This window comes from Dama dama, chromosome 32 (assembly GCF_033118175.1).
Source record: "Dama dama isolate Ldn47 chromosome 32, ASM3311817v1, whole genome shotgun sequence".
In the NCBI taxonomy this organism is placed as follows: Eukaryota; Metazoa; Chordata; class Mammalia; order Artiodactyla; family Cervidae; genus Dama; species Dama dama.
The window spans coordinates 20867533-20880095 of record NC_083712.1 but is presented as its reverse complement, the minus strand read 5'-3'; the positions used below and the strand labels follow the sequence as shown (position 1 = coordinate 20880095).

Below are 12563 nucleotides of genomic sequence, written 5' to 3'. Positions count from 1 at the left end.
CCTTTAGGCTTCCTTCCTCTGTTTGCTATGATTATGCTTGTTCTAACAGGAAGCAGTGACAATAATGCGAACTATAGTAATCTATAATCTGGGGGGAAAAAAAAACCTCATCATTCTATGAAATGACAAATTGCATGCCAGAAAAAAAAAAAATTATACAAAAGTGAATCTTCTCTAAAGGCGACATTTCTCTGGGAGACCCACCTGTCCCTGCTGTTCATGACGCCACAACGTCCAGCAAAGCTCTGTGAGGTCGAGTCATCCTACAAGGAGCCAGCCCTGGTCCTGCCTCTCTCTCAAGGGTTTGGTCCGACAGTCACAACTCTTTCTGTTACTGTCCTGAGTGATGGCTTCCTGGAACTTTAAAGATTTGTGGATTGCTTGGTCAGTCAAGTTTTCCCAGAAAAGCTGCGATTTGATAGAGGTGCAGAAGAAAGAAAATAAAGCATTCTAGATTTGCTAGGAAAGATCACTGGATCCATGGGGAAGAGAGGAAATACCATGAGAAGATATGGAGAAATAAAAAGGTTTTCAGGATGATTATAATACAATTCATTTTACTGGGACAGAGAGTCAAAGGGGTAATGGTACATAATGCTACAGGGATGATTACAGAAAGTATAGGTTGAGATGTTTGGGTCTGATGCAAAGAGGGATTTGCAGAATAACATTCCTCTAAGATGCTATTAAAGGGGCTGAGGTAGAGGTTAAGTAGTTGCATAAGTTAGGAAAACACGGTTCTATCTCCCTTCTGGAGATTAATAATGCATATTAGACTATTAAAGGCACTGAGAAGTCCTGCAGTAAAAAGCCCTATTTACCTCTGTTTCTTCATATTTCAAAAATTTTGTACTGAGAACCTAATTTAAGAAGTGCTGAACTCCAGGCAGAGGATTAAAATAAAGGAATGTTTTAAAAAGGGTAGACCACAGAGTTAAGAAAATGAAAAAGACAACACAGTTGGGGCTAGAACAAGGAAACAGGGAGAAACACAAGCATTAGGAGACGTGAAAATCTGTGAGAAATTATAAAGTTGAAGCTAGAAGTGAATCAGGCACTTTTCCACAAACTCTTGCCAGAATTCAGGAGGGTTTCTGTGAACATCTATCAAAAACGTTTCCTGCAACTTCAGATATAGTTTTGCAAATCCCTGGGTAAGAGCAGGGAAAAAAAATTAAAAGAAGAGGAATCAGTATGCAACCAGGTAGAGAAGATTGCAAGCGATCTACAAACGGACTCTCTTCCATGTACATAGACATGCTTGTAGATGATAATCCAAAATCAAAGCCATGCGTGGTTGAGAACATTTATCTCTTAAACTAGTTAAGACTGGTTCCGGCTTTGACAACCAAGAATCCAGAAGTACAAGCCCATCCCGGCACCAGAGTAATGGAAACGCTGTGAGTTCAAAGGGCAAAGTAATTAACGTGAGTGTTCAAAACAGGAGTGGATTTATGATTTTTCAACACTTCGAATCTCCGTTTATCCAGGTTCTTCATGCTAAGCATATGGAAGTGCTTTACAGATGTGGTTTCTAATCCTTTCACAGAGACGGGAGTCTCAGGAAATAATTGAACTCTTTCAAGAGACCATTTAGTAAACACTAAATAGCACCTCTCTGGGCTGGTGTTTCTGAATGGCATTCCCAGAACTGGCCCAGATGTTGATGGATGCTGCATATAAAGCGGGGCTCTGTGGCCAGGGGTGGGGAATGGCGGGGTTAACCTATTTCCCACTGCAGAACTTCTCAGAGTCTTTGCAACATTTGGCACTGGCACTCTGCGGGGGTGGGATTGGGGGGGGGGGTGCTGTGCACCATGTCCACATTTACTCAACAAGCACCCCTTGTTTCATGAGCACTGTCTGTGACTGATGCTCCACAAATAAGCTTTTGGAGACACAAGAGTCCTCAGCCCTTGCAGGAGTCAATTGGGTTCTTAGGCGGGAAGATTCTGGGCTATTATGACATTAAGAATGCAAACAGAATAGCTGGGATCCCAAACCAGTCTGTTCTAATGGTAAAATTCACACGTGATCCACTAAACCCTGCTTGAAAGACACTTCTAACCTCCAGACTGGTACCCTGAGGAGTCCTGATCCTTCCCTAGGACCTTTCTTACCTAGAGACTGTCAGGCCAAGGGTGACTGACACTTCCGTCCCTCATCCTCGCGGGTACCTAAGAACTTCGCAGCCAGGCGAACTGCACCTTTGCCTCAATCACACCAGAAACGATCGAGTCAGGTGCAAAGGCAGACAGCAGGCAGGAAGGGCTCTGTTGGCCCCAGAGGCGCAGGGGAGGGGGGCCCTGCCAAGGTGAAGGGACAGCCCCCTCTCATCTGGAGCGGGGGTCGGTCTCTGGACTCCCCCCTGGGGATGGGGGCAGTTCCCTCTGCACCAGGGGGCTCATGTCTCCTCCTGAACGTGAAACCTGACCACGTTCTGGTGTTTCTCCCCAGGACACTTAGAGAGCTGCTCTGGAAGAATAGCACTTCTACTTGAGAGATCTGGCAAAAGCAGCAGCCGTTGGGAGAAAACACACTTTGATTGTTTCTCCCCCAAACAACGACACGCATCACTGCACGTGTGTTTTGTAACAACTGCAAAGGATCTGTTTCTCCAAAGAGTGGGTCACCTTGGAGGGATTAGCCTGGCTGCCAAAATATGATCCCTCTGCAAACGCCTCATGGTAGCACAGACGGGTTTCTACAGGAAGGAGCCTGGCAGGCCAGCGCTGCGGGAAGACCCCTGCTTACACCCGAGGAAACCCGGAGAGAAACCGAACTGTTTGCTTTTCCTTCCGTGCGTCTGACAGATTCCCCCAGTTTCTACGGGGGTTTATTATAAAGGTGTCAGATCCTATCGGAAATTTGACGGCAACCACGCATTATCAAATAAATAAAAAGAACCCTCTTTTGTCCTACCTTTGAAGTTTTCTTAAGTTACTCTGAATAGCATCCCCCTCTGCCAAGTTTCATGTTTCTTGCATAATGAGGTACATTCTAATTAACATATCACAAATATTCCTCATCTTCTTTACCTGTCCGGATACATATTTAAATGTTTCTTTTAAAATACATCAGGATTTTTTTTACACCCTGGATAGAGGCAGGAGAATTAAAGAAATGTGCCAGTTAAATTCTCCAATTTTTTTTTTCTTTTTTTTTTTAATAAAACTAGGATGAGGTATGGGGCAGTGGAAAGGTCATAGGACTTGGAAGCCAGAAATCCTGATTTCTGGTTTTGGCTGAGCTGCTGCTTAGCTGCGCCACTTGGGACAAACTGCCTCACCTGTGACTGCCTCAGTTTCCCTCTCTGTAAAATGAAGAGGTTGGACCAAATGGAAAGTCCCTCACAGTTTAAAACACTGTGATTCTATTTGTGAAGACTGAATAATTTCTTGTCACCTTGTTCAAAAACTGGAGCAAGTTATGTTTTTTGAGTTAAAAATTCACAATGAATGGGTGTAGACAGCAAGAAGGGATGTGATTTTTAAAACAGAGATATTTAATTATGGAAAGAAGTATTACCTTTGAACAGCAAAAAGGGTTTTCACTTCTTTCCCAGAAAGGTATAGTTACAGGTTAGCCTAGCTTTAATGTGTTGACAAGCATGTAAACACACACACTTTCTAGTCTGCATTTATATCAGTAAATAAAACTGACATGAATAAATCCTAATAAAAGAAATACTGTGACAATGAAAATAAAGTCTTAGACACCATACAGGCTTTGTAGTCTCTTGCTAGACTAGGAAAAAACAAATCCAGTCAGTTCAATAAAGTCATCTGGATTGCCCACTAATATCTGGGTTTCCGGACCTGACTTAACAATATCAAAATCATAAAAACACAGAACTTGATCTTGGTTTCGACCACGACTTCCTGGGGTGCCAGAGCCATGCTGTTTCTCTGTGCTTCACCATTTACTCGGCTTGATCAGAACTGTCTGCTGGGCGGACTGACACTTTCCTGCAGAGGCCCTCCCCTCCCCAGACCTGCCATCTCATTTTTATTTTTTTTTTTTTGCTACAGCCATACCCACAATCCAGCTCCCCACCTTCCTTCCAAGGACTGCCCTCCTCACTCCATTGTGCAGACCTTCCAGCCTCCCTGCCCCATCCTCTCTGACCACCAGCTTAACTTGGTAAGTGCTACTGACTTGAAGTCAGGCTCCAAAGTTGCCCCATAGAGCCCTCTGCCCCCGCGGCAGGCACCGGGCCCTGCCCCACTGCATCTGCATGTTGACAGAGCTGTCAAACACTCTCACTGCGGAGGAGCCAGGGCTGGGGTGGGAGGAGGGGCCTGGTCACACTGGTAGCCCCAGGACACTGGACGGCAGTGAAAGGAGAGAATGGATGCAGGAAGAAGCAAGATGCTGAGCCGAGTGCTGGGGGCATGCCAGTAACTGTCCCTCCATCACCCCGCCGCCCCACCGTCCTGCAAGATGTATGGTAACCGCCAAAACGCTGCCTAACCTTATTCCTGACGAGGAAAGGAGTGCTGAAGGCTGACCAGGTCAGAAAACCTCTTTACATAAACAGGAAGGGGTGTGTGTGTGTGTGTGTGTGCACACGTGTGCACACGTGCATGCATTCAGGCAACAGAAAGCCACTGATGGTTTTTTGTATGAAAGAATAACAAGAATAGAAAATGTTTTAAGAAGATGACCTAGCTGTAGCGCACCAAGGCATTGAAACAGTGTAGGGATTAAAGTCCTAATTATTTCAAATCCTTATGCAGCCATGGAAAATCATTACAAATAATTATACAAATATAACACAAATAATTATATTTAAAGATGTCAGGGAATGAACATTTACAGGCTAAATATAAAAAAAAAAGTAGGCTCCAAAACAACATAGAGAATATAGAATCACAGTTTGTAACGTAGTTTTCACATTTTCACATATGAGAATATTCTGATGTATAGAGAGTGCAGAGAAAAGTTCAGGAGGTTAAATATCAGAGTTGTAATAGGAATGCTTTCTGAGTGATGAGGCACGTGTTTTCTCTTCTTCCCTTTCTTCTCTTTGTTTACCTGTATTTTCTAAAATGTTTCCACCAAGAATACGAACCACTTGGGCAATTTCTGTAAATCTCCTCTGAATCAGCAAATAGCCCATTTATAAATATTAAAGGGGGCAGGAAAGTGGTGAGGATTTGGCCACCGGCAGTGGCCTTGGGAATAGAAAGTCAGGAGCAGAGTTGAGAGCGATTTCAGGGGACCTGCTGTCAGCGGTGGGTGAGGAACTGGAGGGAAATCTGAACTCTGTGTCATGCCCAGATTTCCAGCCTAAGCGGGTGGGGGAACTTGCTGGCTCCATGGCCTGAAAGCAGACAGTATGGGGCACACTTGGAGGAAAAGATCACTTCCTCTTAGACATGGTTGTGTTGGAGGTGGTGACAGGTCACCAGGAAAGACCATTCCCTCTTCACCCAAGAGAGACTGAAGTTCAAGAGAGAGGTCAGGGGTCCAGGGGGCTGTGGGTCTTAGGACTCATCCCCCAGGTCAGGCCAGGTCAGGTGCCCCCCATGGATTCCCACAGGAGCCGCAGCACCCCTCCCCACTAGGGGCAGCTCCCCAACAATGCTGCCGTGAACTGTGTAGCTGTCTCTCCGCCTCCCTGGACCACAAACTCCAGGAGGCAGGCAACACGTGTCGGGTCAGCCTTCCACCCTCCATGTCTAGATGGAGAGCAGGCACGTAACACATGCTGGAGAAGTGGATGACCGAGTCCTCTAGAGCAACAGCTCAAGGAGGTGAGTGGATAAACCCAAGGGCAAGAATAAGGAGACGGGCAGGCCTGAAACTTGGGAAATAATCACGGAAGCGTGGGCGGGAGCGGCACTGCCAACGAAACGCATGCAAAAGAGATGCCAAACAAGAATAGCGCAACTTTCCAGAAACCAAGGATGGGGAGTCACAAAACAGAGGAGGGGACCAACCGCAACCCCAAGGGCTGAGAGCTGGAGGAGGCAGGGCTAGGAGAAACGTTCAGCATCCCGAGGGTCCTGGTGATTCCGGGGAGAAGCATTTCAGGAAGAAAGGAAAACGAAAGCACAACCGTCTTCTTAAGTAGGATGTGAGGACATGGTGGGAGTCAGGACCGGACTTCACATCAGAGATGGGGGTGCCTGACACGGTAGATAATGAGGGAGGCAGAGGACCAGCTGCTGCAGGAGTTGGCCGGGGGGCGGGGGTGGGGGGCGGTGGAGAACCTCGGAGGCGGCCGGGGGATTACCACTAAGGCGGTCGAGGAGGCCTGGCTGGGTTTCTGTCCTCTGAACTCCCAGCAGCAAAGGGCCAGCACCACATGATCGGGCTCCAACCACACACTCACAGTATTCACTGCTGTTTCACATCCCCCCCCCCCCCCCCCCCCGACGCCTCCACTTCTCATTCAGATGGCACAGACCAAGCCTTCGGGACTTCCCACAGCAAATTCTCCATGAGAGTTGGTAGCTGACTGCTTCAAGCTTACAGGAAGTGCCAAAGAGAACGGAGCTCCAACATGAATACAGGATGCAATCACTTCTCAGCAGACACTGCTGCAACAACAACAAAAAAGGACTATTTTTAAAGTAACAATGTGACATCTTCCTTCCCCTTTTCCCTAAGAGCAAAACTCTCCACTATGCTCAGACAAGGGGGTCATCAAACCCCAGGGTCAATGCCGGCTACTGGCAAGGCGACTACTCTGATTCTGGACCACCCTGCCATCAGCTGCAAGTCAGTTAGGGACAGACGGCCGAGGGCCTCTGCAGCTTCCGTGAAGGCAGACCCCCAGGGTGTTGTTTTGGATGGAGACAAATCCAGGACTGGCCTGCTCGGGTCCAAGGGTGCAACACTTAGGACGTTTCCAGCGAGGTACATCTCTGCAGCAAGACTCCACCAATCCGGGAGCCCCCAGCGAGGCCAGGAATGAAACTCTAGAACGGGAAGCTGACTCAGAACAGAACTGCCAAGGCAGCTACCAGCTTCGCTGAGGCTTGCCCCACTTTTGACCCATGTCAGAGCAGCTGGGACCCAGAATTTGTGTGAAGAACTCAAGATTCCTAGCGAGCTGGCATCACTAAGCAGCGAAAATGCCAAATGTCACTTCAAAAGGAAGGCAGGATGGAGGTGAAGGGCCTGCCCGTGCACTCCACGCACACCCCTTCAGACAAATCATTAACATTCCTCAACACGCCATTCCAACCGTACCTTCTGCTCAATACGACCTTGTTGCTCACAAGTGTTTTGCAAGAGGAAAAATCAACTATGCCAATTTAGCGCTTTTTCTCTGAAGCTTTAAGATGCTTACCCAGACATTTAGAAATGTTATAAACATATTCATAAATTTTATCAAAGATTTTCCTGCACTGAGATATTTTCGAAAGGTTTGCTAAACGTGCCCACTGGTTTTTCTTCAAGAAGGAGCCAAGATTTCTAAGCCACTCTAGCTGTAAGTTACACTTTCCAGCAAGAAAAAAAATGAACATGTGGAAATTATATGAATGTTTTTAGGACACTGGGGTCCATTTAATATATTGAAGCAATAATTTATCAAATAGGACCCAAGAGTCCAGAAGGCCTTGTGAGCCCGTTCACATATGCTAAATTACTCTCCTGAGACTGGTCCATGAACTAAGACTCTGCATCATTAATTAAAGAAATGGATTGGGCTGTCCTAACACGAAAGAACGCCCTGCAGCGGGAGAAACTCGTATACACACTTTAATTGCAAAATGAACATTGGGATGAATAGTTTTCAGAATTAAGAACAATGTGTGCGATTCAATGTCGTTGCAAACCTAGGGTTCAACAGGTGTGGGACCCTTCCCTCATTTCAATTTGGCCAAACACTTCATATTAAATTATTCTGAGAATTTGAGGTGACTGAAGAAAAACACTGCAGAGAAGAATGTCTTGCTAAACATTAAGATTTCCAGGCTTGCAAGGAAAGCACAGAACTATCCATGGAATATTTCATCTGCAGGAAACTAGTCTAAGAGCTAAGATTTTAATGCTGCCAAACTAGCCAAGAACTGCCAAGTGTTATAAGAAATTCATATGCACGTTGAAAAAAAAAATACTCCCTGTTTATAAACAATCTTTCATATGTGTTGGATAGAAAAGCACTCAGTGACAATTAATTGGCTGACTTCTACAATCTGTCATTAATTGCTGTTTTCAAGTTAGAATCATCCCATTAAATTTTATTCTCAGTGCTACATATCAAAAGCCATTTACAAGTTTCTATTTCTCAATGAGATGTCAAATAGTTTACCTAATGGTCCCATTGACATAGGATTTAATTCTTTCATGTAAACATTTTAGATAAACAGGCCTCTCTTATTCACTAGTTGTTATTTTAAAACAGACATTTTCCTTTTATAAAAAGGAATAACCCATCTCCCCTCTTGCCACTCCCATCCCCGGCCTCACTCGGCGAATCTCGCTTTTCAAGGGCTAGACTTTACAAGTTGAGGTCTCAGATCTCTGAACAAACATCAACCCTGATTAAAGCATACACAGTCTGAAACTTTTTGTGTTTTATGTTTAGTCTCCATATAGGTTTCAACTGTAGAGAATGCAGCTGTTGGCTCAAATTATAACGTTAGTCAACATGAGGCAGGAAATTAATCCAAAAATATTTAAAGACCGGCTCATCTGAAAGTACCTTCTTCTGGATAATAAACAGAAAAATACGGGCTAACTGATAGGTGACAGTGATGAGCCGATCAATTCATGACCCAAATACTAAAATGTGCTTCACCATGACCTTTCCACAACTTTCTGGAAAGAACACAAAAATACAATGTATAAGAAGAATCTGAAATAGAAGAGCAATTTACAAACAATGCTACCTTTACAGAGAAACCGTGAAAGTACAGTGGCCTGGTACAATAAAGGTTTATAACAATGGTAGCTCCCATGTCAAACACACAGGTTTTCAACAGATGAACTATTAGGACATGGTCACCGGAAAAAAAAAAAATCGGCAGGTTTTATGAAGCATTGTGTTCAAACATTGAGACCAATTTCTAACTTTCTTCTGTCTAAAAACATACACCAGAGTTCAATATACTTACTCTCCGCCTGGGTCCTGGCTTTCTGGTTTTGCACAGGGTCTGGAAAACGTACAGATGGTAATAATCTGTGGCTTTCCTTCAAATCCTGACGACTGCTGTTTTTATTCTCCTGATTTCCTTTGGTGCCAAAGATGTCGTTCTGGTCCAGGGTTCCCGCATGTTAAGTGAAACTGCTGTCAACATTTTATTACATTCAGCATTTCAGGTTTCCTGAGAGCTAACTCCAGCAGTAAAGATAGCCATGCTCTGTCTATTTTTCAATCCTTTTGCCCCTCTTTCCCCCTCCGTGGAAGGGTGCTGGGCTCGCCTTAAGCAGCAGAGATCTCAAGCTGTGTGTTTCCAGACCGCATTAAAATAAATACGAGTGCAATTCATTTCTAGCTTCAGACATTTCTCTCCTTCCCGGGTCGCTCGGCAGTGTTAATTTTCCCACACTCTCCTAGAATGGTGAAGGCTTGTCTGGACAAGTAAGATAACACTTGGGCAGGAGATTAAAAGCCCACACTGAAGTCATTAAGTACCTACAGGGCTGGGCCCTGAATCCACTCAACACGGTCTCCAAACACCGTCACCTTGACTTGAAAAGCAACAGGAAAAGACTAAGACAATGTCATTTCAGCATTTCCAGGCCCTTGAACCACCTGTATTTTATATAACAAAACAGCGGCTTCAATATAGAGGCCAGGACAAGGAGGAAATGCCTGACTTTCATTTCGTTTCACCTTGAATTATGTGACCCGTGAACCACCACTGAGATCCAGAACTCGCATGACCGTCTTACACCATTTTGCCCCAAACAATTCTAGTGCGTTAACTATTCCTAACATTGACTTCTGCTCTTAAAAGTGTCCTGGTCTCAAAAAAAAAAAAAAAGTGTCCTGGTCTTATCAATATTGGTTACCTTACCTATAGCTTTGACTTCAGTTCTGGAAAGTTCTTTACATTTAGTAGGTGTGTTTGAAAAACTCGTGGACACCTCTTCCCCCAAAATCACAAATGATTTTTCAAATAATTCATTCAAATAATGATTTCACTGTCCTGACTGTTGAGAATGTATACCTTTCTCCTAAGTATAACTTGCACTTAGGTACTCTTACACCAACTTATGAAACCAACAATTTGATGATATTGATATATTTTTTTCTTTTTCCTTGTTAATATAAATCTTGAAAAACCCTCTCCAGCTTATTACGGAAGAAAAGAATCCTTTGTGGCTTTGAAGGAACGCTCTTCTGAAGTACAGGGTGTGGTCAGGATGTTGAGGCTGGAATAATTTTGATGTGGTTGTGATAAGACAGCATTTCCCGTCCTCCCATTTGCTGCATGATTAAAAAATGAAGGGGAAAAGTCACAACACATTCTTCTTTGGCCATTTTTTAAAGAACTATCACTAAAGAATCTTGGGAGTTATCCATAAATAACAATTGCTATGAGGGAGAATCATAAAGAATAAACACAAATCCTTGTCTGGGGGATGGGGAAGATGGTATCCTCTGATTTCTTTTTTTAAATCCTTGGAAAATTCAAATAAGCCTTTCAGGCATGTGTGCTTAGTCACTCAATTGTCTCCGACTCTTTGCAACCCCATGGGCTGTAGCCCACCAGGCTCCTCTGACCATGGGATTCTCCAGGCAAGAATACTAGAGTGGGTTGCCTTGCCCTTCTCCAGGAGACCTTCCCAACCCAGGGATCGAACCCAGGTCTCTCACATTGCAGGCAGATTCCTTACCATCTGAGCCACCAGGCATACGAAGATGCAGATATTTGGGAAAACTGGGTATAATTGAAAACATGAAGAAAGAAGAATAAACTGGAAATATGAAGGATCTGAGAAAAGCATTCATGGAGAAATCAAATAAATAGGAAACAAATAACAACCACTGGAAGAAGTAACTTCTCTTTGGGGCACATAAGCTAACCTCTTTCTCCACACCCTCCCTCTATCTAGTCTCATTCCATCACTATCTTGATGTGAATGACTCCAGCCTTCATCTCCAGCTGCAGTCTCTCCCCCAAGCCTCACGTATCAATTACTAACATCCCTACCTCAAGGGGTCTTAGCATCAAAAATGACTGTTGGTTGGACATTTCATGTTTTTTATAAAGCCAGTCACCGAGGCTCAAACACCAAGATGCCTTTCCTCTTGCCAAGTCCCATAAGTGCTACCTCCAAAATATTTCTTGTAGCTCTCCTCTACAGAGCTACCTCTTTCCTTCTCTCTCCCCAACGGGCACGACTAGATCCCCGTCTGTAGTAGGATTGGTCAGATCATCAGTTCCCACCACCAATCCCACCCTGAGATGCGAGACCCTTCACTTAACACAAGCCAGCTCCGCCCCCAGGGTCTTCCATCAGGTACCCTGCCTGCCAGTCCCTCCCTAAAGCTTTAATCAAAGGGCTTCTGGTTCCCTGATCCCAGCCTGCCTCCAGCCCTCAAATAACAGGGCTTCACCCTTAAGCTTTGTTCCCAAGCTCTCGTCTTGCTAACTGCCGGGTAAATCTGGCTCCTCCTGAATTTGGGACTCTTGCCAGTTTCCCAAGTCGGCTCTGCAGAAGCCTTTCCCAATCTCCAGTCCAGTGTCTGGAATCTGACTTGAGACCCAGAGTTAGCTGGCTGTCTGAGAGCCTGCAGGTTACCACACCTGCCAGAAACTGCTTGCCAGCTCTAAGTACAATGTCAACTCCACCAGGCAAACACCAGAGCCAGGAGTCAGGCACTCTGAAGGAGCCTATCTGTTCCACCTGGGCCTTGACGTGGGCGCCAGCCCCGTCCTGGCTTTGGGAATGCCACAGGCTTTGGCTCACTTTGGCCAAAGTAACCAGTGAGCACCTCTAGTTTTACTCCCATTATATGACTTTTGGACACTGTGCTTCTGATCCTCATTTCTAACCCCTTGACTCCCCAATAGCAATGACACCTTGTTTCAACTTGGATCTTCCATGCAACCACCTCCGACCTTTACCTGCCACCCCTCCTAGATTCTGTCCATGGCCACCATCCATTGCCTACCTAACGGCTACCTTCCCTCTTTCTTCCTGGCTTATAGAATCTTGATCCTTTGATCGCTCTAACTTCCCAGGTGGCACTAATAGTAAAATAACCCGCCTGCCAACTCAGGAGACAAGAGATGTGGGTTTGATCCCTGAGTCAGGAAGATCCCCTGGAGAAGGAAATAGCAACTCACTCCAGTATTCTTGCCTGGAGAATCGCCATGGCCAGAGGAGCCTGGCAGGCTACAGTCTATGGGGTCACAAAGAGTCAGACACAATTGAAGCAACTTAGCGTTTCAGTTGTGTATTGACCTGGCTGGGTCAGGTCGCAGTTGCAGCACAATCTTCATTGTGCCACGTGGGATCTTCTATTGCAGGACACAGACTCTAGTTGTGGCATGTGGGCTTAGCTGCTCCACAACATATGGGGTCTTAGTTCCCAGACCAGGGTTCGAACCCAGGTCCCCCACATTGCAAGGCAGATTCTTAACCACTGG

The 12563-nt window shown here is 45.2% G+C and overlaps 1 protein-coding gene across 1 annotated transcript in view; it reads right to left on the bottom strand.

The window, feature by feature from the left end:
- Positions 1-9377, bottom strand: part of STOX2 (storkhead box 2) — a 148857-nt gene extending 139480 nt beyond the window's left edge. Inside the window, exon 1 of the mRNA XM_061134484.1 lies at positions 9075-9377. The gene's annotated coding sequence lies outside the window, so the exon portion shown is untranslated. The remainder of the gene's footprint in view (positions 1-9074) is intronic.
- Positions 9378-12563: the final 3186 nt, after the last annotated feature.